This window comes from Acipenser ruthenus, chromosome 4, assembly GCF_902713425.1.
Source record: "Acipenser ruthenus chromosome 4, fAciRut3.2 maternal haplotype, whole genome shotgun sequence".
Classification (NCBI taxonomy): Eukaryota; Metazoa; Chordata; class Actinopteri; order Acipenseriformes; family Acipenseridae; genus Acipenser; species Acipenser ruthenus.
The window spans coordinates 76,134,175-76,157,140 of NC_081192.1; the positions used below are offsets into that span (position 1 = coordinate 76,134,175).

At 38.0% G+C, this 22,966-nt stretch overlaps 1 protein-coding gene across 9 annotated transcripts in view; it reads left to right on the forward strand.

The window, feature by feature from the left end:
- The window catches only part of LOC117400384 (poly(rC)-binding protein 3-like), a 311,376-nt gene that overhangs the window by 100,993 nt on the left and 187,417 nt on the right, over nucleotides 1-22,966 (forward strand). The window lies entirely within an intron of this gene.

The window sequence follows — 22,966 nt, forward strand, 5'->3', positions numbered from 1 at the left end:
TAATTGACCACAAAATCAACATTTTGCAATGGCCATCTCAGTCTCCGGACTTGAACCCCATTGAAAATCTGTGGTTTCAATTGAAGAGGGCAGTCCATAAGCGCAGACTGAAAGATATCAAAGATCTGGAAAGATTCTGTATGGAGGAATGGTCTAAGATCCCTCCCAATGTGTTCTCCAATCTCATTAAACATTATAGAAAAAGTTATCCTTGCAAGGGGAGGGTGCACAAAGTACTGAAAACAAGGGTGCCAATAATTGTGACACTTCATTTTTTTATTTTTTATAAATTTATAATTTGAGAAATGTGTAATTTTGGTTGATTCCATTGAATCATTACTCATCAAATATATTCCACATGTTGGAAAATTACAATATAGCTCAGTACTGGTATTATTTATTTTATACAGTCTTTTTTGCTCATCTTTATCAAGGGTGCCAATAATTTTGGAGGTGACTGTATGTATGTATGTGTAATGTGATGAATGTGAAGCAATGTGAACAGTTACTCCTTCCCTTTAGGTATCAGATTTATTTTGTTTAAAAAAGACAGAAGACATCCCTTAAACTGCAGCAGGACCTCAGTGGGTAGCTAGAAGGTGCAGAAAAGGGCAAATACAGCTAGTACAATATTTACATGCTTTAAATGTACGGAATACATGACCCTGAGATTGACATTTAAGGTCTTCGATGCGGGGGTCCGATGATGGATCAAGGAAGTGATTTCGCCATGCCAGAGGAACCCACGGTAACAGAAATGAACGTTGTTTACTGTCGTTAAATTACTAAGCCAGCCATTGTTTCAGTCAAACAAATTTTTCAATATACATTTTCTGACACCATTTGAAAGAAATACGTACTTCAATATCAAAATACATCAACATATAGATATAACACTACTACTATAAATTCCAGTAGTGCAAACCACTGCCAAATGGTACTTGAATGGATTTAAGTAATAACTAACAGTGCACCAGTAAGTAAAATCAAGTTATACATCGTACATCACATCTGTATTAAACTATTTTCTTCCACCGTATTTAAATTTGTTTATGTTTCGTCTCCAGTCACATATTGTTTTTTCAGCATTGCGATTGCCATGCTTTTCAGCAAATTCAACAACGCGCAATTTCAAACCTGTTGTGTAGCATTTTTGTTTTTTGTCTGACTGTCCTACTCTTTCCAATCTCAAAGACACCTGCATTAAACTATTGCATTGCAGTTACAACGAACGGAAGACTTGATAAGTTTACTCGGCTTTCGAACCAATAGTTGTTTGCTATGGATCAGAGGGACGGGTTCAGTCTGAATGTTGACAAATCAATGGTTCGGGAGGGTGGGAAAAAGGAAATTCATAGAGATGGACAGCTATTGTGTTAACATTGAAGCAGTATAACTGTGACGTTTTCGATAGGAGGTCAGTCAAGAGTCTGAAAGCTTGCGATTAACATTCAGAATGACTAAGGGTATTGAGATAACTAATTAAAACTTTTAATTAGAACAGTGGTTTTGTGTTTCAACCTAGCAACATGACCTGAATGCCGTAGATCCTGAAAAACATAAATCAGGTTGTTGACAGTTAGGTTTGTGTGAGCCATAATAACCGTGGCTGTAGTAATCCCATTGTGGCGCTGGTACAGTAGTTTAATATTAGACACATGCGTCGCACCGGTGTATTGGTGACACCCCCCTTTTTAGGGGCCCCCAAATATGCCTAGAAAATCAACTTATACAATGTTTTCTTTTCTTTTTTTTATTTATTTTTTTTACAGTAAATGGCTTTACAATCCAGGATAAATCACCTGTGCTTCAAATCTTACTATTTCTGTACTTTTCTCAGTATGCACCCAGAGAAGCAAAGTGCATCCCTTGTTCTCAGCTGTTGGCCATGCTGAAGTGTGCGCTCCACGGAGTGAGACTGGTTATTTTATTTAGCTTTCTTGTGTTAATAATGTACACTGAGCAGTTTAATAAATGTCTCTACACAGTGGAGGTCAAAGCCTCCTGATAATGTTAAAGATCAGTGATCGATGGTGCTTACCGCACTCAGTTGCATCAACAGAATATCTCTAGTGTCTTTGTATTTTAAGATTTCATTGTTTCAGTCTGTACATTGTTTGGGTGATGCATCTCTGGTCCTGCACAGTGAATATGTTCAATGAACCTTTGTTGTGTGAACTGTGATTTTCCACTTTATACATTTTGCCTGCAATTAGTGGCAAAGAGTACATTTGTCAGTCATTTTGACTGACGACTCTCAGATTTGCTAGTGAAATGGCATTTTGTCAGCCGGTGACTGACAGTCTTATTGAATAGCCTGATTCAGAGAAACTTAGGAATAATACAAATAATCTAAACTCAATGTTATTCTGATGCAGGATTCCGTTTAAATTCTAATTTTTGCACTTTTGACACTTGTTTGGAAGCAGTACCCACCAACATCAATTTGGGATGAAATCAATGTATAGAAATTGAATAAATAAACAACTTTATTGCAATGCAAACTTATATAAAATAGCAAGGAATAATGCTAGCAAACACTGTAACCAAGAAACTTTGCTTCCTTCTTATCAGGCTGGAACTTGTATAATAGAGACAAGCTACACAAGCTGCTTTCTGAATCCCAAAACAGCTTTATTAGCAGGGAGGCAGGATAAAGAGCACCAGTAAGTAGACAGTGGCATTAGCGCAGTTGGACTTGTACATTTAGGGGGGCATTAGGGGAGGTAACATAATGTATGGTTGGAGTCCAGAGGTTTAGGGACCCTGGTGGGGGGGACGGGGGGGGGGGGACAGGCCAAAGCTATATAGATTTTAAGCTTGTAAAACAGAAAATGAGGCTTATTCATAGCCCTTTATGGCCTTGCTAAGAACTATCCTAATTTGATAATGTTATACGCATAGCAGAATCTTGGATTCAACTACAGTAATAAATGTGAGTAGAAAAGGAGGGAATACTCACATGTCTAGGAGTGTAGAACTGACTAATTAAATGGAGTTTCATATGTCTCTTTCCTTGGCTTAGCCCCCTCCCCCTCCCCTTAGCCCTTGTCAAACTCCTCCCATGGAAAGAGGCAATTTAGTGCATAAATACTGTGGGTGAACTAGACTTCCATTAATAGTTCACACAGAGTTTGGACACCTATCTAAATTGAGGATAATACCACAGTACATTCTGGTTTGAAAAACTAAAAAAATACACATCTGTAGGGACAGAGTTTGCACCACAGCCTCAGCCTGTGTGTTAAGGGAATATATAAAGTACTATGTAGCAAACTGTATTGATTAACTATTTTACAAGTTAAAATCACTGGCTGAGTGAGAGAGTGTGTACAGTGTATCTGCATGATATTGTTATAATTATTTTGATTGAAAATCCTGTGCCTTTAAAACTGATTATATATATATTATACTGTATAACCACCTTGCATGTCCCTGTAAAATGAATTGCAAATTATGCATTTGCAAATGCTACTTTCTATAATCTATCTAGCTCTCAGTTTATTTTTTTTAAAATATTTATTTAGTACTCATAGTGCATGCTGCAATCTGTGAATAGATAATCTATATCCCACTGCCTTGGGTTCAATGTACAATGTCCCATCATATCAATCATTAATGTGAAGAATCGTGTTCTAGAATGATTGCCTATTAAAGAAAGAACAAGCTGTGATAACACAAGCATGTCACACAAGCAATAACTACATGATCCAACAGTAATAATAGCTATAATCTTGGGTACAGGCTTGAATGTAATTGAAAATACACCTGAAATGGTCACCAGCAGTGATTGAACAGTTGCTGCACATACCAGGTCACAAATCTATGTAAATGTTTTACCCAGTATGTCATAAAGATAAGTCACAGGAGATTCATTTTTTATTTAAAATGTATTTCTTTGCCAATAACATTAAAGTGTTCACTTTATATTTTTGTGTTCACATATTTGGCAACACTTTATAGTTTAAAATATTAAAACTTGCACAAATTGGTTATTTAGGATATTTCTGTGAGGGGTCATTACTATGGAGGTTACGAGTACTCAGATCATATTGGTATCCATTACAATGTGAAAAAGAATGCATTTAATCCATGCGAAGAGGGGTTTGCATTTTATAAATGCATCATTTAGAAATAAAAAAAGGTATACACATTAGGTCTTTAGTATCACAGTCTTTGTTAAATAAACATTTTAAGCCAGCCCATATTTGGTGATGTCATCTGAGTACCCAAAAGATTACAATATCTATAAATGCAAGTACTTCTACAAACCCCAAGTCATTGCACTGTACTGTACATGTACAATTTACAGTCAAATTGACCTATCCAAATTTATTATCAAATCAAGAAAAATAAAGAGGAAACACTGTAACAGCCTGCTTATACTATGTTAAAGGAAGCTCTATTCATCTGTTCAGCGATTAAGCATGTAGATTGTTTATGGGAACTGTCTACCTACATTGGGTTGCATGCTCAGTTGAGCTGTTGAAAATAATGACATGGCTTCATTGTATAAAGATAGGTAGATTAGATTACTTAACTCAGTGCTTCATCTCGCCTTCCAAACCAATGTATTATTTATTTGAAAGAAGTATGCAGTGTTGAAGTACCTGGTCTCCAAATGATGTAGGCTCTGTATGTCATAATGCTTAATAAACAAACCGTCTGTCAAGTATATTAAATATAACCCATTGCATTGCCAGACTAGATCTTAAAGGCTGCAGATGAGGGTTAGTCTACTGGAAAGTGTAGGCTTTCAACTTTTAACTCAAGTAAATCAATTCATGACGCTTTACATGTTAACAATCAGCATATTTTCATAATGTATTACGGAAGCAAAAATTAACAATGCTCTCAGGCAAAACTGTCTGTCTATAAAGCAATAACCTGCTGTGCTTTTATTTTCTCTTTGACCTGGGTAAATGCCAATTATCCTGAAACACATTACAAATTCCCATTCAGCAGGTATTAGGATCCCATCTGTGCAAAGGGTGAGTATAAAGCTTTTGGGGGGGGGGGGGGGGTATAACATATAAGCTCAGTGGTTGGTTCAATCAAAGTGTACCCCATTGGGGTTTACTGGACCATTTTATAGAACTGTGGAATAATGACCCTGAATTTCATCAATGCAAGGTTATCCTGGAATTAACACTGCAAATATTATTATTATTATTTATTTATTTATTTCTTAGCAGACACCCTTATCCAGGGCGACTTACAATCGCAAGCAAATACAAATGCATTCAAGTGTTACAATATAAGTCATACAATAAGAACAAGAAATACAATAATTCTCAAGTGTGACAAACCACAATTCAATAATACAGCAGATAATAGTGAAAGTTACATCAGGATATGATTAAATAGTGATAGTTACATCAGGATATGATTAAGTACAAAATACTACAGATTAAACACTTGGCAGATTACAATATTCTGAGGTACAGGATTAAATGCAGTAAAATAGGGGGCAGATAAGAGCAAAATAAAGCATATTTAAATGAAGGGTGATAGTGTCCCAGGATACAACAGAGGAGTTCTACAGGTGCTGTTTGAAGAGGTGAGTCTTAAGGAGGCGCCGGAATGTGGTCAGGGACTGGGCAGTCCTGACATCTGTATGGAGTCCAAGGTGATTCACTAGTTTGTCAGAGATCTTCTGTTTCAAATCTTTAATAAACTCACTGTATGTACTGTGTGTTGGGCACAGGTTTAACCCTTTATATGTCAGAACTTTCTTGCAGGCTCTTATAAAGGGTTAAGTACGTATGAGCTCAGGGCATCTGGGACTTGGATGCTTTCCAAAAGGTTAAAACACTTTTAAGTAATACAGAAAATGTTACATGAGCTACATTACATTACACTTGTGATGGTATTCACAAGATCTGTCTGCATTCAGTATACACTGCCAATTTACATAAGTGTCTAAGTAAACAATACAGTCAGTACTTGGATATCCGTTACCCAGATACACTTAAGTCGTGTTTTACCGGCTTATATAGCCGGTGATTTTGTGTATATTAAAATGACAACACTTTGGAATAAATTACTTCCAGTCATATATGCTTTTTCATTTTCTTCATATAAACCTATATTTTTCAGAGCAGCCCTAAAGTTAACAAAGACATATTCCACATCACAATTCCCACAGCTACATTATGTATTGTTTATTTTAAAATAGAAGAAATATAGGACAGAAAATTGTTTGGAAAAAGTGTGTTTTCTCTCTCACTTGCTCCTTCACTACTTGCTGTTCCCTTTTCATAATGGGATCAACACTGCCTGGGTTTCAAATAAACGTCCCCAATGATTGAAAATATCATACAAATGTAAGAAACTAATGCCCCTTTCACACTGGCACTCCTACCTGGGTCCTGGCTACCCGGGTCACAATCCTGCGTAGTGTGAAACCACATACCTGGGTTGTACCCGGGTTAACCCGGGTCCCAGCAACCCAGTTCAGGATGTGGGTCAACACACTTTGACCCGGGTTGAGCAAGACAAAATGCTTGACGGCCGTTCGTGAGCCGACGCAATAACAAACAGCCACACCTGCGTGAAGGTTTCACTTCTGCAAGGAACATTTCTGTTTATTCTGTTTAGCCATATATTTGTTGATTTAGACACAGCATGAGACAGATTGCAGCAGGGATGTAGAAACATTTGCTCTACAACATTTGGGCCAACGGTTCAATCTAGAGAAGCTTGGATGGAAGCGTCAGTAACAAGCTGCTTCCGGGGCATTGATATGCACATTGCGTACTTGCGTCTGTCACCCAGGTCAGCCCTGCTTTATCAAAAGCAGTGTGAAATCGTGTACCCTACCCGCATGACACCAGGTCCTGACCCGGGTAGGTTCTGACCTGGGTAGAGCATGCCAGTGTGAAAGGGGCTTAACCCTTTGGCACTGAGCCATTCTAATTTCGGTGGTTAAGCACTGATGACGCGTTGTCTCTTCCGAGATGTCTCACAGCAAAAATAAGCAGTGTGGGAAACAAATCTGTGTTTCTGATTGAATAAGGCTAGGTACTAGGAAAAAAAAAAAAGGTGCAAATTTAGATGATGCACGTCAACAAATTGACGCACAGGAAGCATGTCTACTAGTGCATATTTTGATGTTTTTATTGAGTCACACAACTCAGAATGTTCCAGAACTGTCAGTGGCCACAACAGAACAGACACCTGATCTACGGCTCTTTTTGAAGGTAATTATCTCTGAAATTATAATTGAATACACATTTAGATCCAATATCTAAAATAAGAACTTGAATAGTATTTCGATTTTTTTTTTTTCTTCAGACGCTTGAAAAGGACGAGAAGAGGCTTGTGCTGTTGATGGTACGCACACATCTTATAATTTTAAATAAAAACTTCTTTTAATAAAAAAAAACAACTTCATTTACCATTGTTATGATAAAAGATTTTACATAATAAGATTTGGCAGTGTACTTTGTGATAATTTGCTTAGTCTGGACTACTTTCGTAAAACAGCTGATAGTTCTGAAAATAGGGCAGTTTTGGGGAATTTTGGCATACAGACCATGGCTTGGACAAAATCTCGTAGCTGCTCAAAAGTAGAAGATATTTGAAATCTGATTTTTTATTTGAAAACCGCATAACATTTCAATGCTGATCATTTTTTTTTTATATCTAACTTGGAAAGGGGTCGAAATTGGCAGTTTTTAAAAATATTATTATTATTATACATTTTTCAATTATTTTTTGGGCGGTGCAGTTTATATAATAAACATATAATACATTTCACTATAAAATACATTATATCATTTGAAACAACTACTAAAGGTGTTTCTATAGATATAGTGGGTTATAATTTCTGATGTAAGGTTGCCAAACTACAAGCACTAAACTCAGTGGTCATATTCTAGCCCAAATATGGTCATTCTACCTAGGTGTCAAAGGGTTAAGTGTGTAATTTAAAGCCACTTACTCTTGAATAAAGCAGCCAACAACCTGTTGGCAGCATCGAGACAAGTGGTTGGCACAGTGTGTCTGACTGATCCTAATTGGGAATCACATTGGCTCGCACTACCCTGTATAGCAACCTGCAATTTACATTATCTACTATTCCTGTTAGTGGACTCAGGGTCAAGGACTAATTCCTTTTTCACAGTATGCGTCAGGCATGCATTGTTGCCTTGCCCAGCTGCTGCAGTCAGTCCAGGCCGTGTATCAGTAATGGCGTGATATTTGATTGTGGTGGTATATTTAACTTGATATATTGTTTTTTCATTGTCTGAATGCTTTGGCAGCCTCCAGGGGGTTTCATAAACAGCTGCATGCAGTCTGATCTAGTTAGTTTAACTAATCTTCCTGCAGGTCTTTGGGCTATTCTTTGTTTTTCTGCTCTGCTCAGTAAAAGATGTTGCTTCCATATTAATTAAAAGTGTACAGCTATCTGTACCATAACCTGTGAGCAATTACTAGGTAATTACATTACATCACGACAGTGCATAGCTTTGAAAACTCATCTGTGTCAGTGATGATCTATGATTATATTCCTTTGTGACTGAACCTAAATTAAAAAAGGCTATATTAATCCAGATAATCAGGAACCAGATCAAAATTACTATATCCTTGTTCATAAAAGTTACAAAACTTTTTCAAAAATGTTCTTAGGAACCTATTGTATTTTTTTTTAGCAAGCTCATAACATAAAAGGCATATTTCTCCATTGATGTTGTTTGCTGTAACTGCAGCTGGAAATTTTTTGAAAGTTTGCGAATGCGCCTCTTGATTGGTCACCGGTTCTTGATTCAGCTGTAGTTACAGGGCCAAAATCTGATCATTACAAGAGTCCATGGTTATGGCTATGGTTGGGTAATAGTTTGAGTACAATTTGTAGAACTGTGCTCATGGAAGAACCCCCCCCCCCCAAAAAAAAAATTAAAATAGTTTTTCAGAGAAAAACGATCTGATCTCTGTCAACACCCACCATAAATACTAAATCTGTCCTGTTAGTTATGCAAGTCTACAGTCACGGTGGAGCTTATAGGGCAGCCTGTCTGAGCTCAAATTCTCTAAATGTGGAACAGCAGTACATCATAGAGTTAACAAATAAACAGAATGTTTGTCCACATGACGTACATTATTTTACCTTTATGACTACGTGTGTAACAAATGCAGTTAATAAGAAAATAACATTTTTTCCAAAAACCATAGATCATTACCAGTGCATTTTATCGAAACTGTAACTGTGTTTAATTTTCTTGTACTTTTTTGCTTGACCAAAAAATGTCAGTAAAATATGCACTGTGTGCAAATATATGTGGTCACATGGCATGTATTGTGATCCTCTAGATCAGATGGTTTTTAACTTGTACTGGTACGTGACAGGCTTCCAACTGGTATGCAGTGGCAGTTGTCTTTATGACAATGTGATTCCCCTTCCACAAGATTGTTTTTATAATTTTCTCCCCAATTTGGAATAGCCAATTATTTTTAGGCTCGGCTCACCGCTACCACCCCCGCGCTGACTCGGGAGCGGTGAAGACGAACACACGCTGTTCTCCGAAGCGTGTGCCATCAGCCGACTGCTTCTTTTCACACTGCAGACCCACCATGCAGCCACCTGAGAGCTACAGCGTCGGAGGACAATGCAGCTCTGGGCAGCTTACAGGCAAGCCCGCAGGTGCTCGGCCAGACTACAGGGGTCGCTGGTGCGTGGTGAGCCGAGGACACCCTGGCCGATGTAAGCCCTCCCCCCCCCCCCCCCCCTGCGGCGCTCGGATAATTGTGCGCCACCTCTGGGAGCTCCTATCCACGGTCGGCAGTGGAATAGCCTGGACCCACAAGATTCACTTAATCGCGCTATCGTAATGTATCAATCTGCTTGTTCCACTGAACCATTGACAAAGAAAAGTACTCGGAGCAAGTCTGAGAAATCAAAGTCTGAGGTTTCAAAGTTAATGACGGGGAACCAAAGCAGCTCACTCTGTTTTGTTTGTGGTAAACTCTTGTCAAATAATTAGATGAAGCCATCACATCTTCAGTAATACTGAAAACTGGTTGTAATGGGGAAGGTCTGTTTTATCTGATGCTGAAAAAGTAATCCATGCTTTTATTTCATGTAGACTGGACTACTGTAATGCTCTTTTTTCTGGACTTACTAGCCAAGCTTTATTAAGGCTGCAGCTTGTGCAAAATGCAGCTGCAAGGGTCCTTACCAAAACCAAAAGGAGAGCACATATAACTCCTGTACTTGCTTCTCTGCACTGGCTTCCAGTGAAATATCGAATTGATTTTAAAATTCTATTGCTTACATTTAAAGCACTAAATGGAATGGCACCAGATTACCTCTCAGAGTTGCTGTCTCTTTATCAGCCTCGGTGTGCATTGAGGTCGACTAATAGTGGCCTCCTCTGTATTCCGAGGGTGAGGCTCAGGAGGAAAGGAGAGGTTGCTTTTTGTGTTCGTGCTCCGCAGCTGTGGAACTCTCCCTGACCATGTCAGAGGTTCACCTACAGTAGCTACTTTTAAATCTAGGCTTAAGACCTATTTTTATAATTTAGCTTTTTGATTTTATATATTGTTGTTTTTAGTTGTTTTAAATTGTGTCTTTTCTCTTTTTGTTTTTTTTTAACTGTAACTGTTTAACTTACTCATCAATTTATGCCGTTTTTTAACTTTGATTTTAATCTTTGTGTTCTGTTACCTTCTTTTTTGTTTTTTGTGCAGCGCCTTGAACCTTGTGGTATGAAAGGCGCTCTATAAATAAAGATTATTATTATTATTATTATTATAATAGCCATTTAAGATTGCACATACAGTGAAACTCTGATATAAAGTACTGCCTTGGAACCGTAAAAACAGTATGTTATAACCAAGGTATGTAATAACCAAGTACATGCAAATCCCTGCCAAAGCAGAACAAAAATCCAAACCTAGTACAGTACTAATTGATTAATGTACATATACAATGTATGTAGTATAAAAGGTTTATTACAGAAGAAACAATATAAAATAATGTAACATGTAACTAGTACTGTGCATTACTATACAGTGTGTAACATTCTGTATTTTAATGATTTAATACAGTAATTCTATGTTTTCTTGGATAAAGATGGTCAGCTAAATGAATTATACAAAATAACAAAAAACATGTAATTAATGTACTGAATAATACTGTACTCTAATTAGTAAAACAAACTAATACAAAAAATAATACAAAAACTGATAATACAAAAAAATAATTATTATTACTATCAGTTTTATTATTTCTAGAAATAATAAAACTGATAGTAATAATAAAAATAATATACAAGTCAATAAACATTACCATACAAACTGTCAGTTCAGGTATAGTACAGTAATCATTGCCTGTACGCTATTTTAAGTCGTCTTTTAGGCCCTGGCCACATTAGCGTTTTAGAACCAAGTTAAGGGTTCAAAACCTGTTTAACAGTGCTTAAAACGATTTGCATCCACACTAAACACTGTTCATAACTGAGTTCAACAACCGAGTTTGAAACCTACTCAGGGGGTAGTCTCGAACTCGGTTGTCGGTATAACTGGGTTAGATAAACTGGTTTAACTGTAATCTGGATGTGAACCGTGTTTGAGTCTGGTTACACAGTATCCTCCAATATCCCCTACTGCTTTGCGGTAGTACGTTGCCATAATCCCCCTGGTTACATGAGATGAGAATAAAGAAAAGCCTGAATCAAAATACAGGAGGATTTATTCTTGTCATATTCCATTGGTACAGTCAGATATGCTAATGTACTGTAGTACACAAAACTAAAAATGGGTCCATAACACTTATCTTAGATCACATCACATATTAGAAAGTTAAAGGTCTTTATTTCGACATTTAATTAAATTAAAGAACATCTTATCCGCCCCAGATTTTCCCTTTGTGCAAATGCCCATCTAATTTATTTACTATGGCGTGGGCATTTTTTCCCCCATACGAATTATTCCCCTTGTGATTACTTAGACACTTTCTCATAGCTCCTCCGTTCTGCTCCCGTGTTCAATGAAAATAAACAACAACATTTATGAGGGGGAAAAAAAGAAAGAAGAACATGTATACATTACAGTGGTTTCTGGGATACAGTCATCCAGCAAAGTGTTTTTTCAACAACAGCTGGGTTAAACTAACTCGGTTTCATTATGGCAATCTGGACGCTCTAACACTGTTGGGCTAGGGTTCAGGTAAACCGGGTTTGATCTATGTTGTCAATTTCTGTGCTCTAATGTGGACAGGGCCTTAGACGACTGCCTCAGTGACTGCTGTTTTTTAAACTTGAGCTCTTTGACAACATAATTCTGACTGCTTTCATCCCTTTAAGATGTATCCAATAATGTACAGTTTGTCCTTAAGCGAAACTGATGATCGTTTAGCACTGGCCATGGTAATACTGCATACATTACAGTAATCGAGAGCAAGGTCAAGTTCAAACCGCAAGAAGTAAGCCTACGAGCACGCAATATGAGCAGCACAGACCACTTCGTGCCATCGCGGTGCGTGCGTAATAACAGGAAGTATGCACTATCAGAGTACGTACTAAAAGGAGAATTTAAACAGGAGTTAATGTGATTTTATTCGGTTCCATGATACTGGTTCTTTATATCAGTGTGTACGTTATATCCCAGGTAAATTGTAAATGGGTTTGACTGTAGTTCCTGGTACACCTGATAGTCCCGTTGTACCATTACTGGAGATGAAAAAGATGAAAACCAATACTATAGATCTATAAAAGCCATATGAGAGTTGTGTGCAATTATTCATCAACAATCAAGGAAAAGCAGAAGGATCACCATGATTTCACAAAGGGGCATAGTAGTGGGTGCATTGACTACCGTGTACATCAACACAGTCTTCCGAGTGTTCCTATAATGGCAACATGTGCAGAAAACTACCACTGGAGAGCTCCAGTTGGTGGAAAGCTCAAGTTACAAGTGATCCATGATGAATCAAGCCAGCAGACGTGTGCAATGTATCACGAAAAGCAACAGATGAATTGTAGGCGCTCTAGTTTTTTAGACAGTGTACAGTATATGTAGTGTTCCGCATTTCCGGTTTAATCTGAATTTTACAGGATTTGTTTTTTTACTTGAACCTTGTTCTTTAGTGATTTATATCCGATTTTTTGTCTACTATTCAATTTCCCAGTACTATTTTCTAGGAAATACACAATATTTTGATTCAAATGCTGTTTTATTTTGACTCCGACATAAGTAACCTTACATTGCATCCTAGGATACAGCAGGTACATTTAGACATCAGAAGATCAAATGATGTTAAAATGTTGCACATGAGTTCTCTGTTCACAAACACATTATCACTTGATTCTGTTGGCCAATCAAGTCTGATTTTTGTGGCAAGTGATGGGTGTAGTAACCAGCTTGATCAAAAACTAAATTGAAATACTTACATGAAAATATAATATTTTGAGTGGATTAATGGGGGAGAAAGCGTAAATCAGTTGATTAATATTCAAAAGAAAACAAATGTTTTCAAATACACAAAAAGCCAAATAGCAAAAGTGTGCCAGATGAGGCAGAGGATGCATAGCGTTGCAAATGCTGCAAATACATGTTCGCGCTGACAATAAAGTAAGCGACAAATTAAGCTTAAGCAAGAAAGTGAACTGAGAGACAAGCAATCCATTGCTGCGGCTTTTACATGCACTTTAATAAAGAGAGCGCAGAATGACTGTGTTAATGAGTTTGCTTTGCTGGACAGCCACTGTTTATTGCAGAGATGCGTGTATTGGTGACTTCGTGCGACAGTATTGTCAATCAGTTAAAACACTGCTTAATGCCGACAATCTTAATCGTAAATATTTGACAGAAAATGATGATGCTTTAGTTGGTAAACTTATGGAACGCATTGATGGAAATGTCCAGTGTGAGCACAAAATTAACAAAGAAAAGTTGCCTTGAGAAAGAGTTTCAAATTGGAGATGCAGTGCCTCGCAGTACAGGGGGGGGGTTTGACCTCTTATCAGAGATGTAGCTGTTCTTAATACACTCCACACCTACATAGCTGGATCCTATAACCTACCACTTGCAACTCTGACATTTCAAACTAATCACCACCAATAGGCAATGCACATAGATTTAATTATTCCATATTATTCTATATTCAGGATTGAATATCATAATACATATACATCATAACAACATATATGCCATGTAACCCCTACCCTTCGGTCCTCTGTGGATCAGTTAAGTAACCTACAGTTCTGAAACAATACACATACCTACCTTGAGCATGCTTGGATGCCTTTTAATGGCTTTAATAAGATGTTGTGCAAGATGTATCAGCAGGGTTTTCAGATGATATCCACTGATGTTTGGCATACAGGATGCATTAGGCAGCCATAAAGACAGTGGGGGAGTATTCATAAAATATTAACATGTCAGTAAATGAACCTATATAGGACTCCAATGCAACATTATGCTTAATGAGTATGGCTGAGTGTCTTTGCAGTATTTTCGGTTTTGTTTTCCTCTCATAGAATTTCATAAAGGAGGATACCCGTGTGTGAATTTTGCATTGATTTCTGCAATCTCAGGAAACCGTGCACATGGTAGAGAGCTTCTAGAGCCCTTCGTGTCAACTAGCCCTGGAGCTGCTGTTGAATCAGAAGTGTTTCCCTAGTGCAGTTAACATGGTGGTCAAAGATCAGCCTCTAGTGGATTGTCATTGCACAGCACAATGTTAGAAATGTAGGGATAATTGGTGCTTAAATACTCAATTATAGATACTTATACTAATAAGTGTTATGGTTTACTTTACACTCCCAGTTATACATTTCTCTCAAACAAATTCAAAGATTGCAGGGAAAAACAATTGACAATAATTTTATCTTTTATGAATTTTATCAAAAAGTTAGTAAAATAACACGGTACAAAAATAGAAAAGAAAAGAATATCAGTATAGTCAGTACATTAATCTCAGCAAGCAATAATATTCAGATGATAGCTCAGCTTCAGTGTAAATATCAATTACATGGAGTGCATTCATCAACGGTCTATAATTTGTCTTTTCTATAAGACTAATACCAAATATAATAATGTGAATATGCAAACAGGATAAAGGTTTGAGTAAATATGAGTCAGTAAATGTCAAATAAAATCTTAGTAAATTCCAGTTAATTAGACATTAGAAAATCATAATTAATTCTTTATCAATCAGTTGCTAAAAATATATCTCTGTTAACTAGAACCAACGGTACACTAACTTGGCGCCCATTTCACGTGTTTATATTCATTTCAGGACCTTTTACTCAATTTCTGAGATCGCTATTATTCTCAATCTGTTATTAAATTACTTTCATGAAATATTAAACTAGCCGCTTTTGTTATGAAGCAGCTTATGACCACATTTGTTTTACATTTCATGAACATCAACCTTTCTGAAAATACACATTTATTACATTCCACAAGTATAGTTTCTGTAAATCTTTTCTATTCTTTAGTTTAATTGGAGAATGCTCAATTTATTTCACAGAATTGGTCCAGAAGCAAGATGAGAGCGAGGTCCATCATTTGGCTTTATTTATAAGGACATTATTTCTTTATGTGTAGCTGACCTTTCCCGGTCAGACAACCCAGTTCATTAATGAATTCATTCATTATTAACTTTCCTTTCCTCAATGTGATTCTGGTTAATATAGTTCCTTTTTAAGTCAGTTGAACAATATTAGATTTTTCTTCCAAGTTATTTAATTATTTAGGGTGTTTGCTGGGTGGTACTTGCAGCTGGTATTTTCAGTTGTTCTTCGCTGCTCTTCCCTTTGTCTAAGGCAATTTTGTCCAAACACACAGCTGCCCCTGACTTTGAGGCCTCTTTACAAACCTATACTGATATCAGTTGCTTCCAATTACAAAACAGGAGACCAGTTTCTGGAGTCACTTTAGGCCTCATGTTATCTACGTTGTTATGGGGACCAGGCCAGTCTATTAATATATCACCTTTTGTTGCTATGGTTACGATCCCAGTCCTACTCCCTTTTTCATCTTCATGTTACAATTTGTAGGTACTGTGCAATTATACACAAGTTTAACCCTTTAATCACTCCTAAGGTCCTACAGAAACACAGCTAAGATTAGAATAAAAATAGAAGATATAGGCTTATATATCCTTTCGCTATTTTGGGTTCATTTTGCAAGAGCTCCTTTTGATAGCTGTTCAAAGCAAGCACCAACATTTGTATCTTCTTGCTATCATGTCTTCGTATACAGCTGTCAATTCTAAATAGGAGCCTCTGCCATTTCATAGGGGAGTCATATAAAAAGGGCAGGTGGGAAGAGAACTGGCAAGTGCACCTCCCCCTTCATTCTACTCTATGCGGTTCATTCAGTGCTTTACCCTTCAGTGTCATCCATCAGCATACTGTTTAATAAAGAACACCTCATTGACTGTAGGTGGTGATTAATCTGTTAATATCATTAAAAAGCTAAAAAAGCTAAAAAAAATAAAATAAAATAAAAAAGCCAGCCCTAGCCTAATTGGCTACACTAGAGCAACACCAACACATGCTACATTATGAAGCTTAAAAAATGGGCATATTGTTTTAGCCAACATTATTAAAAAAAAACAAATGCTAATGCAAAAGGACACCTTCATTTTCTTAATTTTAGACCTATATTGATTTAAACAGTTGCTGACAGTTTGTATACTTAACCTGGTAACTCATCATCATCATCATCATCATCACACTTAAATTCAAATGGTTTATTCAATCTTTTCAAAAGTGACTTATCATCGCGAGAGTGTCTTGAGGTAGACTGATTGGTTTATTCAATCTTTCCAGAACCGGCGTCATATTATTGCCTCGTTTTGTATTCTGATTTCCAAGAGTACACCTCATCGCTAGACAATGGCATGTAAGCAAATGAGGAAATGCGCCACAGTTTCTCTTGCTACAAAAAGTTGGAAATTGTTCGAGCTCTGAAAAAAGCCTGAATCAGACACATGACCCCAAGCAATTTGGTGTTTTCTGTTCTGGAGAGTTGCTTCACCATTCTGTTAAATAATTTTGTGCATGTGTTGAATATTGCTCCTGCACAGTTATTCATAATTCATCTAGAGCTGCTGCTGCATTTTTTAACATGTGTATGGGTGTTGTGCTAATTTAGTTTGACAGTTAGTTTATTAACGTTAGTTTGTCTGTTACTTTATTATTAAAGTTTATTAACATTGATGCATGTTGATGCATGTGCGTCATGACAAGTAATAAATATTTATTGTGTCTGGTGGTCAACTCTTTAGAGAACACTTCGGCTAAGAGAACACTTTGCTTACTTCCAGAGGGGTGTTCTCTATGCCGGAGACTACTGTATAACGACCCTCTGGTACTTGTTTTGTGCTATCATCACCCCTTTATGAAAGTATGTTGGATCTATCGGTACATTTCAAATAAATTAACTGGAAAGTGTAAATGTTATTTAGAGGTACAGTAGTAAGTATTTAGTTCATAACATAACACTGTGTAGTTGCGTAATTATTTACCTTCACCAAGCAGATAGTGGCAGGATAGCTTCTTGCTGGTATGGAGGCAGAAAAAAATCCTAAAACTGCCAGTCATGTAAGCACAGAGGGTCCTCAAGAGATCTGGTAATGTAATAGAACTTGATCTGCTGATACCGAGACAGTGCAAGATCTACTGTATGTGGTCTTACTTGTGTCGTGAAGATTCAGGGTGTTAAATAAGTTAAGAGCATCATCCCCTAGGTTTGACCTAAGGAGTATGGTAGTCTCAAATTACTTGGGTAACTTCAAAAGTTCAAATATATGACGAAGGTTTGTCAGTAACTATATATAAGAACTCTGGTAAAGTAAAGCAGTATATTGAATACAGAATAGACAGATGAATAAAGGGACTCAGTTATGCTCTTCACAATGTCATTGAATGTCATCAATTAGTGAAAATAATCGAAGGGTTAAATCAAACAATCAATTAATGTCTTAATGTCTGTCTATGGTAATGTTACAGTACGTGAACCTGTTTTCACTCATCAAACCAGTGTCCTATGAGTTGATTGAGGATTAGGTCCTTTAATAGTGAAGAAAAGAAGAGTGGTAAGGTTGTCTGTGCATCTCTGTATTTTCACTTTTTCCAACTGCAATCACTAGCAGCAATCTGTGAGATTGTTATTGTATCTAAGGTCACAGGCTAGTGGTTTGAACACAAAGCTACAATTGCTCTATGATGGGGCAGAGGTGATGAAACACAAAAGGCAGAGAAAGGCGGCTCCAGTTTTAAACACCACCCAAGACAACCAATCAGCAGGAAGTAATTTGTCTTCAGACTTTAAATTTAAATACAATGCTGCATCAACTTTATCAAACTCAACATGTTGTTTTTTTTTAAAGATGTACAGCAAGATTACCAACATATTTGAAGTCTACTTAATTTTTTTAAGGTGCAGGCAAAGTCCAGATATTTGAGGACCAATATACCTTACACATGGCTGGGAAAAAAACCTGCGTGCCCTTCTGCATGTCATTGGGACTGGGTCACCTGAGGAAATCCATCTCTAAGAGAGATTTCTCCTGAATAATGGATAACCAAATGAGAGAATTCATGTTGATCCTAACGAATATAATTTTAAGCAACCTCAAAACTATAATTTCCTGTAAAGCAGTAACCCTGATCAGTTATAGTGTAAGAAGTAAACAACTTAGAACCCACTCCCTCTAAGGCCCATTGACTGTAGGTAAGACTCTGTGTTTATTAAGCATCAGAATGCAAGTCAAATCCCAATCAAGGGAAAGAACCTTTGTGTCTCCTTGTGTTCCATTTAAAAACTTTTGGACAGCTCTGTCTCCGCATCATGAGTGTTCCAGTACACATAACTAAAACTCCCAGAGAGAGCCATAGGCACACATTGCATTATAAAACAATCTAATTATGATTGGTGTAATTGGAGGCCATCGAGCTGGCAATCATCTCTTTCAAGCCTCATTAAATACAAATTTATACACAAAATAAAAGCTTTGCTCGAGTAAAACAGTATATGAAGTGACATTTGTCTCTCGCTCTTCTTTTCAGGATAAGTGATGATTAATGAACATGAAGTGGCCACACCTTTTTAATAAATGCATTGTAGGATAAGGGTGTATGGGGCAGGGCTGAGGCCTGGCCCTGTAAATAATGTATATTTGTTTTGGGTTTATAAAGAAAATAGGGTTTTGTTTGACTTATAATTAAAAATTGTTTAATTTTGCAAACAAAGTGTGTGCTAGATATGGTAGGGCTGGGAGGTTAGACTTCTCTCCCTGCCTAATTGAAATCTAGTGGCAGCATGTGGCCAGATGTTAATCGACTGATTGATTGTTAATTAACCCTGGCCTTTAACATTTGCACCGCCATAGACGCTTTTTTAACGGCTTTTGCAATTCAATTTTAAATAAGTTATAAACACTTGCTTCTTCAACCGCCACACCCGCAGTTTATGCAGCATATTAAAATCAATACAATATAGCCGACAATTTAGTCTGGGCTTTGTAATAAAATCAACGTCATTGTGAAATAACGTATTATAATCCTGTAGAGTGCTTGAAACACTTATCAAAGTCATTCTACACATCATATATTATTATTATTATCAACACTATATTTCTCAGGCAGAACGACTGTGCCACCCAAAACAATTTTAAAAATGTGCATATTCTAAGCTCTGCACAAATCAGTGACCATTGGGACTGATGCTAAACAAAAGCCAGAGACTGTTGCATTTTACAATGCAATAAAGTACGGTGTGGATATACTGGATCAAATGGCACGGCTGTATATTCTGTCAAAGGTGGTACTCGCAGGTGGCCTGTGGCTGTTTCTGTGTTAATATTTTCGACCTGGCAGCTATCAAAGCTTTGGTTTTGTACAAGGAGTGCACCGGCAACACAATCACTCGGAGGGACATCACTTTGCAGCTAGCCCTGGAGCTACGGCAGAAACATTTTGATGAGAGACACGAAAGCCGGCTGGCAAATGCCCCTCAACCTTCAGCCAGCCCTGCACCCACGCACACGGAATAAAAGACAATGCCAGGTTGCTAAATGCAATAAAAACAGAACTTTTGATGTCTGCGCCCATTGTGAAAAGGCAAGTCTGTGGCAAGTCAGTGGCAAAAGAGAGGATTGCCAGCTCGATGGCCTCCAATTACACCAATCATAATTAGATTGTTTTATAATGCAATGTGTGCCCATGGCTCTCTCTGGGATTTTTAGTTATGTATACTGGAACACTCATGGTGCGGAGACAGAGCTGTCCAAAAGTTTTTAAATGGAACACAAGGAGACTCAGAGGATCTTTCCCTTGATTGGGATTTGACTATAGGGGTCCTATGCATTCACTTGCAGTTGAAAAGTGTGTTTTCAGCATAGATTGTGCTTAGAAAGCTGTAATAGAACTCTGAACAGACAGACAGCCTTTGAAACTCTGTTTCACTCAAAGCGCTTTCACGTTGCATAAGTTATGTTATATTTTTGTTTTATGCTATTTTTATAACTAGTTATTTATGTTTTATAATTTTATATGTGCATACAGCTTTCTACACCTGTCTACACAGAAGTTTATTGCGTAAAGTTAATTTTATTTCAGTTTTTCATGTTTATGTATATGTGCTCTTTTTGAAAAAATAAGAAAAAAGTTAAATTTTCAATGAAAATACGGTGTTTCTGCTCTGAAAATGTTATGTATGATGTTCATAAATAAAAATATTAAGTTGTTTCCGATTGTTTGTTTTTCATTTTCATATCGAAGCCGTTTTAAAATTTTGCGGGTGTGGCGGTTGTATGTAGTCCAAAATCTCTGCGGTTCTAGTGTTAAAAAGGGCCCAGAAAGCCAATCCTTTGTTCTCCATTTAATCTGTGCTTTGTTTACAAGCTCAAGGCCACATGTATATCTAGGGTGAGCAACCAAAAGAATGCTGCGTGTATACCGGGGTTCTGTGTGTGTTTGGAGGTTATCACCGTGTGTATATGGGGGTTCTGTGTGTGTCTGGAGGTTATCACCGTGTGTATATGGGGGTTCTGTGTGTGTTTGGAGGTTATCAGCGTGTGTATACCGAGGTTCTGTGTGTGTCTGGAGGTTATCACCGTGTGTATATGGGGGTTCTGTGTGTGTTTGGAGGTTATCACCGTGTGTATACCGGGGTTCTGTGTGTGTTTGGAGGTTATCACGTGTGCATATGGGGGTTCTGTGTGTGTTTGGAGGTTATCACCGTGTGTATAGCGGGGTTCTGTGTGTGTCTGGAGGTTATCACCGTGTGTATACCGGGGTTCTGTGTGTGTCTGGAGGTTGTCACCGTGTGTATACCGGGGTTCTGTGTGTGTTTGGAGGTTGTCACCGTGTGTATACCGGGGTTCTGTGTGTGTCTGGAGGTTATCACCGTGTGTATACCGGGGTTCTGTGTGTGTCTGGAGGTTGTCACCGTGTGTATACCGGGGTTCTGTGTGTGTTTGGAGGTTATCACCGTGTGTATACCGGGGTTCTGTTTGTGTTTGGAGGTTATCACCGTGTGTATACCGGGGTTCTGTGTGTGTCTGGAGGTTATCACGTGTGCATATGGGGGTTCTGTGTGTGTTTGGAGGTTATCACCGTGTGTATACCGGGGTTCTGTGTGTGTCTGGAGGTTATCACCGTGTGTATACGGGGGTTCTGTGTGTGTTTGGAGGTTATCACCGTGTGTATACGGGGGTTCTGTTTGTGTTTGGGGGTTATCACCGTGTGTATACCGGGGTTCTGTTTGTGTTTGGAGGTTATCACGTGTGTATACCGGGGTTCTGTTTGTGTTTGGGGGTTATCACCGTGTGTATACTGGGGTTCTGTTTGTGTTTGGAGGTTATCACGTGTGTATATGGGGGTTCTGTGTGTGTTTGGAAGTTATCACCATGTGTATACTGGGGTTCTGTGTGTGTTTGGAGGTTATCACCATGTGTATGCCAGGATAACTCCAATGTTAATGTAGGGATTAATAAAAGGGATTTTAAACCCACCACAGTATAGTTTAGTTTGTTAGGAAGAAGGTTCCTGGTGCAGGACCTCCCTGTGTAGCGGGAGTAGCGCACGGCCTGAGATTGGCCACCTTTTATTTCTTAGCTATTTTTTAACTGTGTTTTGTTTTGTATTTTGTGATTATGTACAGTTGTGTGCAGTAACATGCAGCGGACATTAAAAGGGCAGGTGCTCATTGAGAAAAATTGGCTCTTTTTTCAAGCATCGCAATATTTTTATGATTAAGAAAAAGGGTACTGTTGGGGCATAAAGGCAGGGGCATAAGCCTACCCAGCCCCTCCCTCCTGTGCACATCACTGGCTGTGTGTACGTTGCTGGTACCCTAGTGGCGGCCACGTACCACTGCAACTGCCTGCAATATATGTAATTGTTAATAAAACCTGCACGCCTGTGTGGCGTTTCAGCGTCAAACCATCTGTGTCTCTCTCGTCTATCAGTGGATACCCACACAGTAACAGAACGCCTGTCACAGTGTGATTGTCATAAAGGGAAAAAAACAAGCTACGGTGCTCCAGTGGAGCAAAGGAGTCTGTTTAAGTGAGTGAGTAGAGATAAGGAATGGGGCCCAGGGGATTGTGGGTTCAAATCCCAACTCTGCCACTGAGCATCCGTATGTCGGTGGGCACTTCCATCTGCCTGTAAAATGTGGTACAAGCAGGAACCCAAATCATTCCTGTAAAATATAAATGGTGTTTGCAACTGGGTCACAGAGGCGGGCAGATTCAATGTTAAGGTCCATGAAACCAATGGGCCTGAAAGTGTGTTTACATGCGTGTTAGCTCTTGGCTGCACTTGTCTTGTTTAATAGCTTGTTTATTTGTCAGATGGCATGTGCCAGGTCTAGAGATTCTTAGTATGGGCATATAGTACCCTTATAACCACCCTTCTCCACAGTAAAATCCAGTACACATTCAGTTTATTTTTAATTTTTTAAAAAGCAACTAGTTGACGGTTCTGTCTTTGATCTGTGGCTA